Genomic DNA, 14,881 nt, shown 5'->3' with positions numbered 1-14,881 from the left:
AATGGCCAAAAAGCACATGAAAAGGTACTCAGGCCCATTGGTAATCAAATCTACGAGTGTCAAGTGCAGTGGTGCACTCCTGTAATCCCAGTGGTTCGGAAGACTGAGCCAGAAGGATAGCGAGTTCAAAGCCAGCCTCAGCAACTTAGCAAGGCCCTAAGCAACAGACCCGTCTCTAAGTAAAATATAAAAAAGGGCTAGGGATGTGGCTCAGTAGCTAAATGCCCCTGGGTTCAATCCCCAATACCAAAAAGAAAAATGATCAGATCCACAAGTAAAACCAAAAACAGAAACACACCCACCACACTGCCTCAAATGTAACAGTCTGGCAATACCTCCTGTCTCCAGGAGGAAGAGCCGCAACAGGAACTCATCTCATCCTTCTGTTGCCTGGACTAGGATTAGTCCTGAGAATCCTTCTACCATGAGGGGAAAAAAAATGTTCCCACTAATTTTAACGGAAAGATTAGGACATGTTTGATCTCAACCACAGATGAATGATTTTCAAAGGGAGAAAAATAAATCAGTTGAGCAATGAACACAAGTTGATAAAGTAATTATTCAAAAGCAAATAAGCAAGTTTGCACACAAAATGTGATGCATAGAAGGATGATATTACCAGCCAAAGGAAGAGCAAGGGCATGTCAGGGGCACTGACTGGGGAAAATGTGCAAGGGAGTCAGGATGCTTTCATTGGTCATGGTGCTCACATTCTCATTTCTGCACTATTTTCATAAAACTTTTTGAAGGTTGTAGTTGTTTTATACTCTAGTGCATGTACAGTTTCAGCTCAGCAAGACCTCATCAGAGCAAAGCAATGGCCAAGAATGAGAATAGTCTGAAACAGAAGCAAACTTGTAACAACACACTGCAGGAGCTGGTACCCTTCAGCCTCCCTCACAAGAGGCACACGCCCCAGCACATCTGTCTGGTGCTGTCCAAATAGAGTACATAGGCACATTGCTCCATACAGGTGGAAATGGCTACATAAGAAATGTGTGAGTGTCCCCATTTCTGAAGCCATGGTGCTGCAATATGACCCCATATAGTTTACATATTTAACATATTTAATATATTTTATTAACATCACTATCTTGAGTGGGGAAAGATATTGCTGTCCAAAATTTGGTATACCTTTCCCCCTCCCCTAATACTCAGAGTTAAACCAGGGCTACTTTACCAGTGAGCTGCATCTCCAACCCTTTTTATTTCTTATTTGAGACGGGGCCTCACTAAAAGTTGCCTAGGCTGGCGTGGAACTTGCAGTCCTCCTGCTGCAGCCTCCTGAGTCGCTAGGATTACAGGCACATGCCACCGTACCTGGCTTGGCATTGCTTTTGAAGCCAAATTGTGGAGGAAAATGGTTATAGATACAGGCATAATGAAAGGGAAGTCTATATTTTGCTGCTTGGAGCTCCAACTATGAAAGAAAAAAAAAAAATGTTATCAGCCAACAAAGTTAAAGATGCGCATAACAAATGACACAGCAATTCCACTTGGAGACGCATCCCCTGGGAAGTGTATGCGTGCACAGACGGTGCCAGGCAGACTGTGGCTCTTGAAACAGCAATGGGCCATTCTAAAAGCTGGCTGCTTTTAAAAGATGTTCTCTTTGACTTTAGCTTCCAAGAGTCAAACCATTTTATGTTCAAATGTGAGAGATCTGTTTTGCTTGTTTGTGTGCTTCTTTGTTCTGTGCAGAGAAGGCTGTTTCATGAATCTGGGTACAGATGACTATTGATACTCTGGAAGATGCATGGCCTTCATCCCTTCAAATGTTTGTCTGACTCCCCCACCTCCTCTGGGACCCACCATGTCAGCCCCTGGGACTCACCAGGGCACTCAAGCACCCTGCCATGCTTTCCATCCTCGTTCCTCTTGTGCTTCCATCTAGATTCACGATGTTGACCTGCCTCCTGGTTCATGGGCCTGTGTTCAGCTTTGTCCAGTCTTCTGTTAGACATACCTGGTGAATCATTAATTCCAGAACCTACTTTTCTCAGTTCTAGAATGTCCAATTTGATTCTTTTTATAGATTATGATTCCACTTGAAATTCTTCATCTTTTCAAATGTTTCTGCATCACTTTCTCCTTTTTTAGTTTATTAATCTTGATATTCTAAGGTCTTATCTGACAGTGCAATCATATAAAATATCTGGGTCTATTTCTTCTCTGTTTTATCAGTTTTCTGTTAGCTCCTGTTTTTAGCTTCAGAATGTCTCACTCTGGCTGGAAGTGGTTGAGGCTCTGCACAATACAGCCTTGCTCCAAAGGGAGTTCTGCTTTCTTTTTGAAAAACAAAACAAGATAAAATAGAATAGTTTTGAGATAAAACTGACATACAGTAAATACACGTTTTAAACTTACAAACTGCTGTTTTAACATGTAAACACCTATGAAACCACCATAGTTGGGTACACCCATGAAACCACCATATAGTGGGTACACAGGCCCATCTCAAGTGTTCCCTGGGGCATCTGCAGCCTTGTCCCCTCCCATCTTGGCACCAAATCCTGGCTCCGCAAAACCACCAATCTACCTTCTGACACTACAGAATTTGCCTACTCTAAAAGCTCATAAATAGAATGAATGGGATTTGATCTGGCTACTCATACTCAGCATAATTATTTTGTGATTCTCATTGTTACTCTGTGAATCACTAGTTCATTCAGTATTTCATTATTTGGACATACCACAATTTGTATGCCCATTCACAGAAGGATGGACATTTGATATGTTATCAGTATTTTAGCTTTTAAAAACAAATTGCTGGAAACATTCCTGTTCAAAGCTTTGTATGACATTTGCTCTCACTGACCTTGGTGAACACCTAGTAGTACAATGCTCGTGCATACATATTTAATAAGCTCCTGAGCTGACTGCCAAAATATTTCCAAGGCAGTGGCACCATTTTACCTCCCCAGAAGGACGTAAGAGGTGCCGTCCCTGCCCAAACTCACCATGGTTAGACAAAGCAGAGGTGTCTTACTATAGTTTTATTTGCATTTCCCAGTGAATAATGACAGTGAGCACATATGGACTTCTATGCCAGCCACATATCTTCTTTTGTGAAAGGGATGGTCAAACATTTAGCCATTTTTAGTTATGCTTTCTCAGTACTGAATTTTAAGAGTTCTTACATATTTCAGATACATTAGTTCTGTAATGTACCAGTGTTTTCTCAGTCTGTGGCTTGCTTTTCCATTCCTTAACAGTGTGTAGTGAATTCTTATGATTTTATGGGGCCTCCCTCAGCATCCATAAAATTATATCCTACATTCTGGATATAGGTTGGATCTCTCATTCCAGAAGCAGAACTGGGTCACCATGGACACAGTTTCTACTCATCTACCTCCCCCCCAGGTTCCTCAAGGTGGTCACTCAGGGCCTGGCCTTACATAACTGCCTCCTTGTGACCATCCTCCTTTGGGGTGGCTGCATACAAACTACCTAACTGGCCCCACTGACCCCATACTACATGTGGAACACATTGCCCAGATATGCCACAGTGACCCCACAGTGACCACTCATCCATAGAGTGACCCCACAGAACTTGTACCTGCTTGCTCGAAATCCACCAATTAGAACTCCCTGAGGGAAGCCTGCCTAGGTAGCACCTGGTACCCCCAAAAGGCTTTGGCCCAAGAGTCCCTACTCTCCCTCTATCTCTTTTGTCCCCTACCTGTTGGTTGAACACACATGTCCTGGACAGCTTCCACCTTCCCATGGCCTGCCAGGCATGCCAGTTCTGCTTTTCACCTGTTTGGTTTCTTTGCCTCCTTTGTCTCCCTAGACCACACATCCTACCCTCACTCCCCACCTAATCAGGGTCCCCCAGAGAGTGGCTGTCTCAGTACATACACTAGGTAGGGGTCAGACAAGAGCCACAAGGGCATCTGCAGGTAGAAACAAGCTCTCTGTCACAGGTCCTACACTCAGGCAGGGCTGCACGCAGGTAGAGAAGGATGCTGTGAAAGCACATGGCAAACACTCACCTCCACCTGCCCTGGGGCTGGAGTTCATGCTGCTCCCCAGTCATGAGAGAAATTTGGGACCTGATCAGAAAAAACCCTATACCTGCCACTGAAGAGCAGCATTTCTGGAAGTGAAGAAATCCAATGTATACATTTGCATATTTTATGGATAATGCTTTTAAGGTTGTAACTAAGAAAACCTTGCTGAATGCAAGATCAGAAGGTCATAAAGAACGTCTCATAGTGTTTTCCTAGAAATAGTACAGTTCTGAGTTTTAGATTGAGATTTCTGATCAACTGTAAGTTAATTTTTATATGTGATGAGGGTTATAAATGAGAGTGTTTCTTTAAAAAAAAAATGGGATATACAGTTGTTCCACCATCATTTGTTGGGGAAGAAAAAACTGTGCTTTTATCTACTAAGCTGCCTTGGTACTATTGTTGAAAAGTCACTGACCATATGTGTGAAGGTCAATTTCTGGACTCCATACTCTGACCCACTGATCTTGCTGCCTGACTTAAAATCAATGCAACACTGTTCCAACCACTGTGGCTTACAGTAAGTCATAAAATCAAGTGGAACTAATGCCAAAGTTTTGTGAAAGCCTTCTGAGATTCGGTTTGGGGCTCCATGGGTTCTGCAGATCAGTTTGGGGACAATTAACACCTTGAGAGTATTGTTTTCCAAACCATGAACATTGTCTATATTTCAACTTATTTGTGACTTCCATAATTCCTCTCAACAATGATTTCAAAGTTTTCAGTGTTCAAGTACTGTACATCTTTTGTCCCGCCAACTCCTAAGTATTTCCGTTTCTAATGCCCTCGAAAACATTTTTCAATTTTTAACTATTTGTTGCTAGGACAGAGATGTGCAACTGATTTTTGTACGTTGATCTTGTATCCTCTAGCCTTGCTAAACTCATTCTTGGCTTCAGGAGTTTTGTTCTGGATGTAGGATGTTCTACAGAGGCAAACATGTTAGCTGATAAGGATAAAGGCAGTTTTACTTCTTCCTTTCTAATTTTGAGAGCCTCTTATTCTTCGCTATCTTACAGAACTTGCTAACAACTCCAGTAAAATACTGAATAGAAGAGGTAAGAGGCTTCCTGGCCTTCACCCAGTCTTAAGGGAAGGACTCAGTCTCACCATTTTACATGATGCCTGCTGTTTGCCACCTCAGGAAGTCTCCTTCTATCACTAGTTTCCTGGAAATCTTTGTCTGGAATGGATATTGCACTGTGTCAAATGCTCTTATTGCATATACTAAGATGATACTGTTTTTCATTTTCAGTATGTTAATAGTGAATTATACTGATTAATTTTAAACATAAATGATTCTTTGCATTCCTGGGATTAAACTCCAATTATTTTTTCTAGGTTTCAAATTTCTATTTGCTAAAATCTTGTTAGAAGTATGTTCATGACAAATATCTGTTTACAGTTTTCTGGTCTTCCAAAATCTTTGCCTGGTTTTTGTTATTTACGGCATTTCTGGCCTCATAGAATGATTTAGAAAATGCTACCTCCTTTTCAACTTTCTGACAGAGTTCAAGGAGAATTGGCATTATTCCTTTTTAAAATGTTTCTTCCTTAACTGTTTCATAAAATTCACTGGTAAAGCCATTTGGGCCTGGAGATTTTTGTCCCTCTAGGTGAGGGAAAGAGGATTTTAATACAAGTACAAATTTTAACATGATCAGGACTATTAGGATAATTTCTCTCTAATTAAGTGGGCTTTGGAGTTTTCCTTGTGAATGCATGCACATTTTTTCTGAGCCATGGAATGTGCTGGTACAAGGCTGATCCAGTGCACGCTTCCAGCACCTGTAGACCCAAGTGGTGGCGCCTCTGTCATCTTGCACAGCTGACCTCCTCTGCTGGTTTCCTATGTCTAGAGGTTTATCAGTCTTCCTGATCTCAAAGAACCACCTTTCGCCTTCACCTCTGTGGAGTTTTCTAGTTGATCCTGTGATACTGTGAGAGCTACATATGATCATCATCATAGTTTCTTGGCATACACTCCTAAGATCCTCAAATGTCTTTGTACATTAATGAGTTGGCTAGTGTGCTGAGAGCCAGAACGGAGTGGTTGAGAGGTGATGCCAGCAAGCCATTGAGATGATAATGGTTATGTTAAGCTGAGTATTCAATTGTACATTAGACCCCTGCTGTCCGCCTTGGCCTGCTAGGCCTGCTACTTTGGAGTTCTCCTGGGGATTCCCCGGAGAGTTCCCATTGGTTGGGGAAGTGCCTGAAGAGGGATTTCCATAGGAGGGATTTCCGGTTGGTGTGTGGTGTGTCCGGAGAGAAGGCCGCATGCGTGGCGTCCGCAGGAGTGCGGAGAATAAAGGAGTTCCTGTTTTGAACCTACAAGGCTGTGTGGCGGCTCGGTTATTTTGTGCCCAGCCAGACTGCGGCACTGGTGGTTGGCCCAACCAACCTCTAAGGACAGGGGAGAGGGGCAGAAGGTCAAGCTGATCCGCAATGGTCCATGATTAAATCAGTCACACCTCATGATGGAAGTTTCCATAAAAACCCCCAAAGATTGGGTTCCAGGAGCTTGTGGATTCCCAAACATGAGCGGTTCCTGGAGGTCATGCCCAGAGAGGGTATGGGAGCTCACTCCTTTCTCACAGGCCTTGCCCTGGTATGTCTCATCATCTGTATCTTTTGTAATATCCTTTTTAATAAGCAGGGAATGTAAGCATTTCATGGACTTGTGAACCATTCCAGCAAGTTGATTTAAGCCAAGGAGCCAATCAGAAGCACAGGTCCCAGTTTGGGGCTTGAAAGTGGCATCTGAAATGAGGTGTTCAGTGTTATGGGACTGAGCTCTCAACCCAGGGGATATGACACTACATCTACATGAACAGTGTCAGAATATGCATAAGAGATCACTCAGCTGTGGTTCACTCCTGGAGGTATGCTTGCTTGGTATGTGAGGAAATCCCCACATACGAGGTCCAAGAAGCATTTTGTGTTGCAAGACTATAAAACAAATGAAGTTTTTAACTCGGTTATCTCATTGGTTTCTGTTGGGGTGACTGTCTCTGACTCTGTTTACTTTAGTTTGGTGTCTTTCTCTCATTCCTTAGAGTGGAGGATGAGATCATCTATTTGAGACAATTCTTCTTTATTAATATAGATGTTCAATGCTATACATTTTCCTTCAGCACTGCTTTAGCTGAAACTTGAATATTTTGAAAGCTATGGTTTCATCTTAATCCATTTTAAAATAGTTTTCATTTCTTCTTTGTTGCTGCTTCAGCCATAGATTATTTGGAACTATGTCACTTATTTTGCAAGGACTTGGGTATTTTTCAGACACCTTTCTGTTACTAATTCCTGTCATTTCATTTAATTTAAATTAATTTAATCTGTCATTTTCAGAGAACATACTTGGTAAACATAAAAATCTTTAAATTTTTTTTACGACCCAGAATATGTTCTATCACAGTAAATTTTCCACATGCACCTAAAACATTACCCTGATTAAACCCCATCTTATAGACCATCCACTCCAGTGCTTTAGTTCTGACACAGCTGGCCCCAGACAAGAGGCTAACAGGAAGGGAGCTAAGGTACCCCTGGGTGATGCAGTGTCAGCAGATGAAAGGGCATCAGAAGGATCTTCCCAACTGCTGTCCTGGGAAAGCAGGGTAAGGATGAATCACATCCTAGCTTTTAGGGCTGGACAAAGCAACTATTCCAAAGGGAAGTGAGAAAAATATGATGTGGCTATATGATCTCTTCTGTCAAAGTTGGGCTTTCAGAGAATATGAAAATCAAGTCACTGGCCTGGAGAGAGACGAGGTTGTTCCAATATCTAAAGTTTGTACCTGTTTTTACCCTGCTAATATTTAAAAACTCATGCTAATCTTAGGAGGCAAACTTACTCCTTAGCCTAAATGAGTCAAGCCTACTACAAAGCCTTAAAACAAAAAGGAAGGGAAGGAAAAGGGATGAACTCCTATGGCAATTAATTGTATTAATTTTAGTCTTCTGTTGTTTACCAAGAATACTTATTTGATACATTAAACTTATTAAACTCTTTTGCACTTAACTACTGTCCTAGTTTTTTCCTCAAATATTAAACTAAATTTAAATTCAGTTATGAACATAGTGATTTCAACTGAATTTACTATCTACAAATACATTTTATAATTATATGGCCTAAGAATTAAATAGGAGAGGGGCTGGGGTTTTGGCTCAGTGGTAGAGCTCTTGCCTAGAACATGTGAGGCATTGGGTTTGATTCTCAGCACCACATAAAAATAAACAAAGTATACAATTCGATGTTTGGAGGGGGAAAGGATTGAATGGAGGACCTTGAAAGTCCCTGGTTCAACCCACTGACTATCCCCTATTACTCTGCATGGCCCCCACATTTCTCCACTGACAAAGTTCAGGCCTCCCACTTCTCAAGGTCAGCTGCTAAAATTCCCACAGTGCTTCCTCATCCTGAGCCTACTCTGGGTCCTGACTCTCTACCACAGCTTCAAGTTATGCTGTATGTAGTCCCAGAGAAATGCTTGTGAGGCAGCCCAGCTGGCCCTATGGTCAGTCCTACCCACTTTGTTCTGGCCACCCAGCCTTTTCTGTCTGAGTCACATGCTGACTGTTGACAGCTGGACAGGGATGTTTCAAGGACCTACTGGGAGTTGGCCTCTCCCAGTTCTTCCCACTCTCCTCTGAGCCTGGAGACAGCTGGTAGACTCTCCACTAATAATGGCTGTTATTACAGCCAAACTCCTCATGACATTGGCCCCTTATCTGGGACAACAGGATGCTCCGAAAGTGCTCTAAGCTTACACTTACTTCTAAACTACCCACCACACTAAACTGCTAATTAATATTAAATTAACAAAAACCTCTAAGTCTTCAGTGAATACCCATCATGTGCTTCCCATAAAATTTTAGTGAATTAATGAACATGAAATCCTGTGTGGAATGTTAGTTACCATTGTCTTGACCTCAAGATACATAATCTACTAGACACAAACAACAGAAAAGCTCAATGTTACAAATTCAAATCTTGATCAGGGCAACAAGAGCAGCTGGACTGTAAGGTAGCCAACAATGTGACAACGGCATGGAGAGCCATGGCTGAGCATGTACAAGGGCAGTCCCTCCATTAAGGCTGTAACTGACAGCATCCCAGCACAAGGAAGCTACTGAATTGAGCACATGCATTTTACTCTCCTTCTACCTACATTTTTGCTAAATTAAGCAAAGAAATCAAACCACTTAGGCTCTATAAGCTCTAATGTGAGACATGGGTGGCAGAGCCCTGAGGCCCTCTCCAGGGCTCCCCGAGAGCCATGTACTGTGACACATGGCAAAGGAGATGGGGGCACCATGGCAGAGGTCACTGGTCCCCACCAAACAAGGTGAAAATCAAAACCAGAGTTACTCAGTCTCCTCTCAATACCCCTGTCTGGTTGCTGTCCCTGGTCTGATATGGGGACTGGCTCAATTGAACAGCCATCCAGCTTAAAGTCACAAAAATGTGAAAGAAGATCCAGGCAAAAAAAAAAAAAAAAATGAGGCCCTAGCTGAGAATGTCCACACGTGTTGAGATAAAGGCTAGATGAGGACTGACTTTTCTTTCAGGGAGAAACAGACATAAACACAGAAAGCCATGAAGTCACCCTGCCACATAAAGAAAAGCACAAAACATCAGCAGGAGGCAGGAGAGCACATGCTGAGAAGTGTGTACAAAGGAAGTGAGTCCATTCTGGACAACAGCCTGTGAGGTGCTTTCAGAGACCAGAAAACAAAACCTCAACAAAACAGGCTAAAAACCTCAAATTGGCAGTCCAAAGAGAAGGAGTATGAACACCAAGAAACAAAGTTATAATGAGATTTAATCCAGTTTTCGAAGTCCTAGAAGAGATGCAGGAAACGCCCAGCCATGAGAGGAAGCAGTTGTCCAAATCGGCAGCTTGGTTTTGTCGCTTGCTTTCCATCTTCCTGATCTTTGCTTGCTTATTTGATCTGATGGTTGTAGGGCAGGAGCCCATCGGCATGGCTTTGGCTTATGGCATGTCACCCAGTGCACAGTATACAGGCACCCACTTTGAGCTCAGAGACCCTTCTGAGTGAGTGGCCAGGGCCCCGAGGCCACCTCAGGGCCTTGCAGGCTCCCTACATGAGGTGCCACGATCTGGGAAAGTTCTTTGTGTGCTTCCTATAGACTCGGAACAAAACATGTTCTACAAGAGAGACACTGCTTTCACTGGGTTGGGTTTCAGAGCTCTCGCGTTGTGATACGCTTTCCCTGAGGTACACAAAGCCACACGTGTGCCACCTATATGCCAAGCAGTCCTGTAATACTGCAATGGCGTCACCCATTCCCTGAGTGGCCCACTGGCTCTCCTTGAACTTCACCACATATTGCACGGAAGCTGTGTCCAGACACTGCTGGCCAGAGATGAACCAGCAAAGAAGAAAGATAGGACCAGAGGACCCAAGAGCCTTACACCATGAGTGGGGCAGAGCAGGTAGCCAGGACTCCCACCTACAATGAGAGAAGGTGCCCATGCATCCAAACACAGGTTCCCTCCTCTGTTACCTGCCAAGACAAGGGTCCTAAGCTCTAAACTGAACAAAGCATCACAAGAAGGCACCCACATGATAAAATCACATAACTGTCCCTTTCACTTCACAGACCAGGTGCCCAGCTGCAGGCACAAGGAGCAGTGTACCCAAGGTCCCACCACAGGCTAGAGGCAGACCCCACAGAAACACCTAGTTCTGGTGGCCAGCATACACATTCATCTGAACTCCAGGTACAGGTGAGAGGGCCAGCTTTTACTGAGGAACAGGACTTGACACCTCCTCCACTGAAAAGACATGTACTCTCAACTCCAGTCCCAGAATAAACACAGGAGAGCACTGTGGGAGAACTAGCCTAACGGCACTTCCTGGGGCCCTAGAACTTAGCAAGCTCCACCAACTCTCAGTGAACGAGGAAACAAATCAAGGAGGGACAGAGATTGCCCACATTATCACAGGCTATGAGTGGGAGGCTATGCCAACATCACACAGAGCCCACAAGGAAGGCAGCAAGCCTCCCTCTAGCTCCTCTACCTGCAGGCCAACTGCTGAACAAGCAGCAGGGCTGACATGCCAGTGGGTGGAAGGAATCAGCAGGAGTAGAACCACCAGCCTCTCCCTAGTGGTTACACCAAAGAGGAGAGCTGGGAGCAGCCTGCAACATTTCCTTCACTCAGCAAGTACAAACCTCCTCGGCTTGTGGTGCTCTGCTTCACACTGATCTGAATTGCCAGGAAACCATCATCATCATCCAAGAATGTGACAACGCACATCTGAGTTAAGCCCCCTCTGCCATCTCTGCTCTGCCACCCGCAAGAACCAGGATGCATCCTGCAGTCTGGTGCGCAGCAGCAAGAGCTGAGGTAACTGAAGTGCCATGGCAGCTTACTATGAGCACAGGCAGTGTCATGGGCAACAAGATATTCCAGAAGCGGGAGGCTACAGGGCAGGACCTTCATCTCAGGCAAGTGTTTTGCTCACAACATGAGTGTGATTTGCCATCGCCACACAGGGCATTGGCAACGGCTGATCACACATTACTGACTACAAGCTAGCCTCTGCCAGGTGCCACAAGAGCTATGCACACAGAGGGTGGCATGAGGGGGGATCACCCCCAAACAAAGAGTGGGAAGGCAAATCCTCTGTGACTATCAATGTGAGGTGGAGGGTGAGAGCAGCACAAGACAGAAGATGGCACATCCTGGCAGGAAGGACATAGATGCTGTGGCTGTTGGCCAACCAGGGTCACAGTTCCAATCCTAAAATCACAGGTACCTGTATCAAAGATCTTCTCAGGAAAAGAAACAATGAGGTGAAGAGAGAACCTACATTTTGAGAGCAAATTTTTGACACACACATGTCAGACAGAGCACTAATCTCCAGGATACATAAAGAACTCAAAAAACTTAGCACCAAAAAAACAAACAAACTAATCAATAAATGGGCTAAGGAGCTGAACAGACACTTCTCAGAAGAAGATATACATTTAATGAACAAATATATGAAAAAATGTTCAACATATCTAGTAATTAGAGAAATGCAAATCAAAACTACTCTAAGATTTCATCTCACGCCAATCAGAATGACAGTCATCAAGAATACACACAACAGTAAGTGTTGGCGAGAATGTGAGGGCAAAGGCACACCCATACATTGCTGGTGGGACTGCAAATTGCTGTAACCAATCTGGAAAGCAGTATGGAGACTTGGAATGGAACCACCATTTGACCCAATTATCCCACTCCTAGGGTCTATACCCAAAGAACTTAAAATCAGCATACTATAGTAATGCAGCCACATCAATGTTCACAGCAGCTCAATTCACAATAGTTAACTGTAGAAACAACCTAGATGCCCTTCCATGGATGAATGTATAAATAAACTGTGGTATATATACACAATGGACTATTACTCAGCATTAAAAGAGAAAAAGTTATGGCATTTGCAGGTAAATGGATGGAGTTGGAGAATATCATGCTAAGCAAAGTAAGTAAGCCAATCCCAAAAAACCAAAGGCCAAATGTTCTCTCTGATAAGTGGATGCTGATCCATAATGGGGAGCGGGGGTATGGGAAAAATGGAGAAACTGATTGGGCAAAAGGGAGGGAAGATGGGATAGGGTATGGGGGGCAGAAAAGATGGTGGAATGAGTTGGACATCATTATCCTAGGTACACGTATGACTGCACATATGGTGTGATGTTACATCAGGTACAACCAGAGAAATAAAAAGTTGTGCTACAATTGTGTACAATGAATCAAAATGCATTCTGCTGTCATATATACCTAATTAAAATACATTAATTAATTAATAATAAAAAAGAAGCTCATAAAAAAAAAAAGATGCAGAACCCAAAACTGAGCCCCAGTTGGCACTGCTCACTCCTTCAAACCATCCTTCCCTCTGCCTGTTCCTACAAATGGCCCTATTCTCAGAGCCACCTATTAATGTCCTCATAGCACCAGCCTATAGGTACCTGGTACTGATGTGCACACCAGGGCAGGGGCAGGGGCCTGCCAGGCCTGCCAACTGACCACACAGAGCTGCCTCTGTCACCAAATGACTCCCATCCACAGCAAGTCCCTCTGTCTCCCCATACCCCAGACCCTCACTCACTAAATCAAGAGTAAGAAATCTTCACCTTGGTAAGATAACATGGTGTACTTGCTGTGGAGAATAATTTGGCAGTTCTTCAGTAAGTTAAACGGAATTACCATATGACCCAGGAATTTCATATGGTAATTGCCCAAACAAAAACTCATATAAGAAATTTCACAGCAGCACTATTCCAAACAGCCAAAGGTAGGGGGAAAAAATGTTCATCAACAGAAAAATGGTTTTAAAATGTGGTGCATTGCTATGACGGAATAGCACAATGGAGTTCTAAGACATGCCACAATGGGGATGACCCTGAAAACATGCTCAGGGAAAGAAGTCACTCACAAAGACCACACGTGGTGTGACTCCATTTGTATGAAGTGTCCTGAACAGGCAAAGCTGCAGAGACAGAAAGTACATGGATGACTTCCAAGTGCCAGGTGGAGGGATGAAGGGGCGCCCCTGCTTCACAGGGATGGGGTTTGCCTTGGAGAATGGAATGTTTTGGAATCAGACAGATGTGAAAGCTGCACAACACTGTGAATGTACTCAATGCCACAGGAGTATTCACTTGAAAATGGTGAATTTTACGTTATGGGAATTATGCCTCAATATAAAGGAGGGGTAAAAGTACTACCTCACACAGCTGCTATTAGGATCAAAAGCATGAGAGAGAGAGAGAGAGAGAGAGAGAGAGAGAGAGAGAGAGAGAGAGAGAGAGAGAGGTATTTAAGTACATGCATTTTCCTAATTAGCTCCTGATGCAGTAATTATGCTCTTCTTGCCTTTGCTCTTGTGTTAAGTATGAGTTGGCCTTCCCATTTGGTTTAACAAGTGAAAAAAGAACCAGCTCTAAATAATTCATGAGTTAACTAACCATAGGGCCCAGAGTGGGCAAGAGGACATTCTTGGGCAGAACGCTGACAACCACATACCTTCATGTTAAAGAAACTGGCCTTCCATCCAGCTTGTCAACGGTCCATAAGTGACTGGACAACATCTCTGTATCTCTGCAGGGGCCTGCACCCCAGGCAAGTGCAGGCTGCTCTCCCAAAGACTTGCCACAACATTCATGAGGGTGTTCCGTCTCCCAGCTGCCATAACAAAATGCTCGACTGAACAACTTAAACAACAGACGTTCATTTCTGACGCTCTGGAGACTGGAGGCTGGGATCAGGGAGCCAGCACAGCTGGGCTCTGGTGAGGTCTGACTCCTGGTTTGCAGATGGCTCCTCTTTGCTGGGTCCTCAATGGTAGAGAGAGAGAGCACTTGTTATCTCATCCTCTTCTTAGAAACAAAGCCACAGTCCTGTTGGAGCAGGGCCCCACCCCTGGCCCCACTCAACTTTAATGAGGCCATGCCTCCAAGTGCGGTCACAGTGGGACTTGAGGTCCAACACAGGAATTTGGGGAGCAAAATTCAGTGCATGGCACTAGGTACTGAGGAGAAAATCAGTTTTATTAAGAGTCCTAGGAATAACTCAAAGTCTTCGTTAACAAATGCACAGTCTGCAGACCCCTTGGCAGGTGTCTCACAGGACAGCTCACCACTGCTGCTGTTGTCAGGCCTGAAGCTAGAGAGGGTGCTGCGATGTGGATTCCCAGGTCAGCCACGGGGATGAGAATGTGGGGTCAACATTTTAAAGGAGGCACAAGACTTCTGACCCAAAATGCACAATGACCTACAACCACCTTCTTCACCCCAGCATCACCACAACTCTTCCTCAGAGGTTCCCAGGCATTTTATG

At 44.0% G+C, this 14,881-nt stretch overlaps 1 protein-coding gene across 13 annotated transcripts in view; it reads right to left on the bottom strand.

Annotated features, from left to right (window-relative positions):
- The window catches only part of Pcbp3 (poly(rC) binding protein 3), a 227,378-nt gene that overhangs the window by 127,684 nt on the left and 84,813 nt on the right, over nucleotides 1-14,881 (bottom strand). For 3 of the 13 annotated variants that reach the window (XM_046439061.1, XM_058577223.1, XM_046439060.1), the window contains exon 3: nucleotides 14,069-14,379. The exons of the other annotated variants lie outside the window; for them this stretch is intronic. The gene's annotated coding sequence lies outside the window, so the exon portion shown is untranslated. The remainder of the gene's footprint in view (nucleotides 1-14,068; nucleotides 14,380-14,881) is intronic. 13 annotated transcript variants of the gene reach the window in all.

This window comes from Marmota monax, unplaced genomic scaffold (genome assembly GCF_021218885.2).
Source record: "Marmota monax isolate L192 unplaced genomic scaffold, Marmota_monax_Labrador192_F-V1.1 WCK01_AAM20220418_F8-fsc00125, whole genome shotgun sequence".
NCBI classification, from domain to species: Eukaryota; Metazoa; Chordata; class Mammalia; order Rodentia; family Sciuridae; genus Marmota; species Marmota monax.
This window is presented reverse-complemented; position numbering and strand designations above follow the sequence as displayed.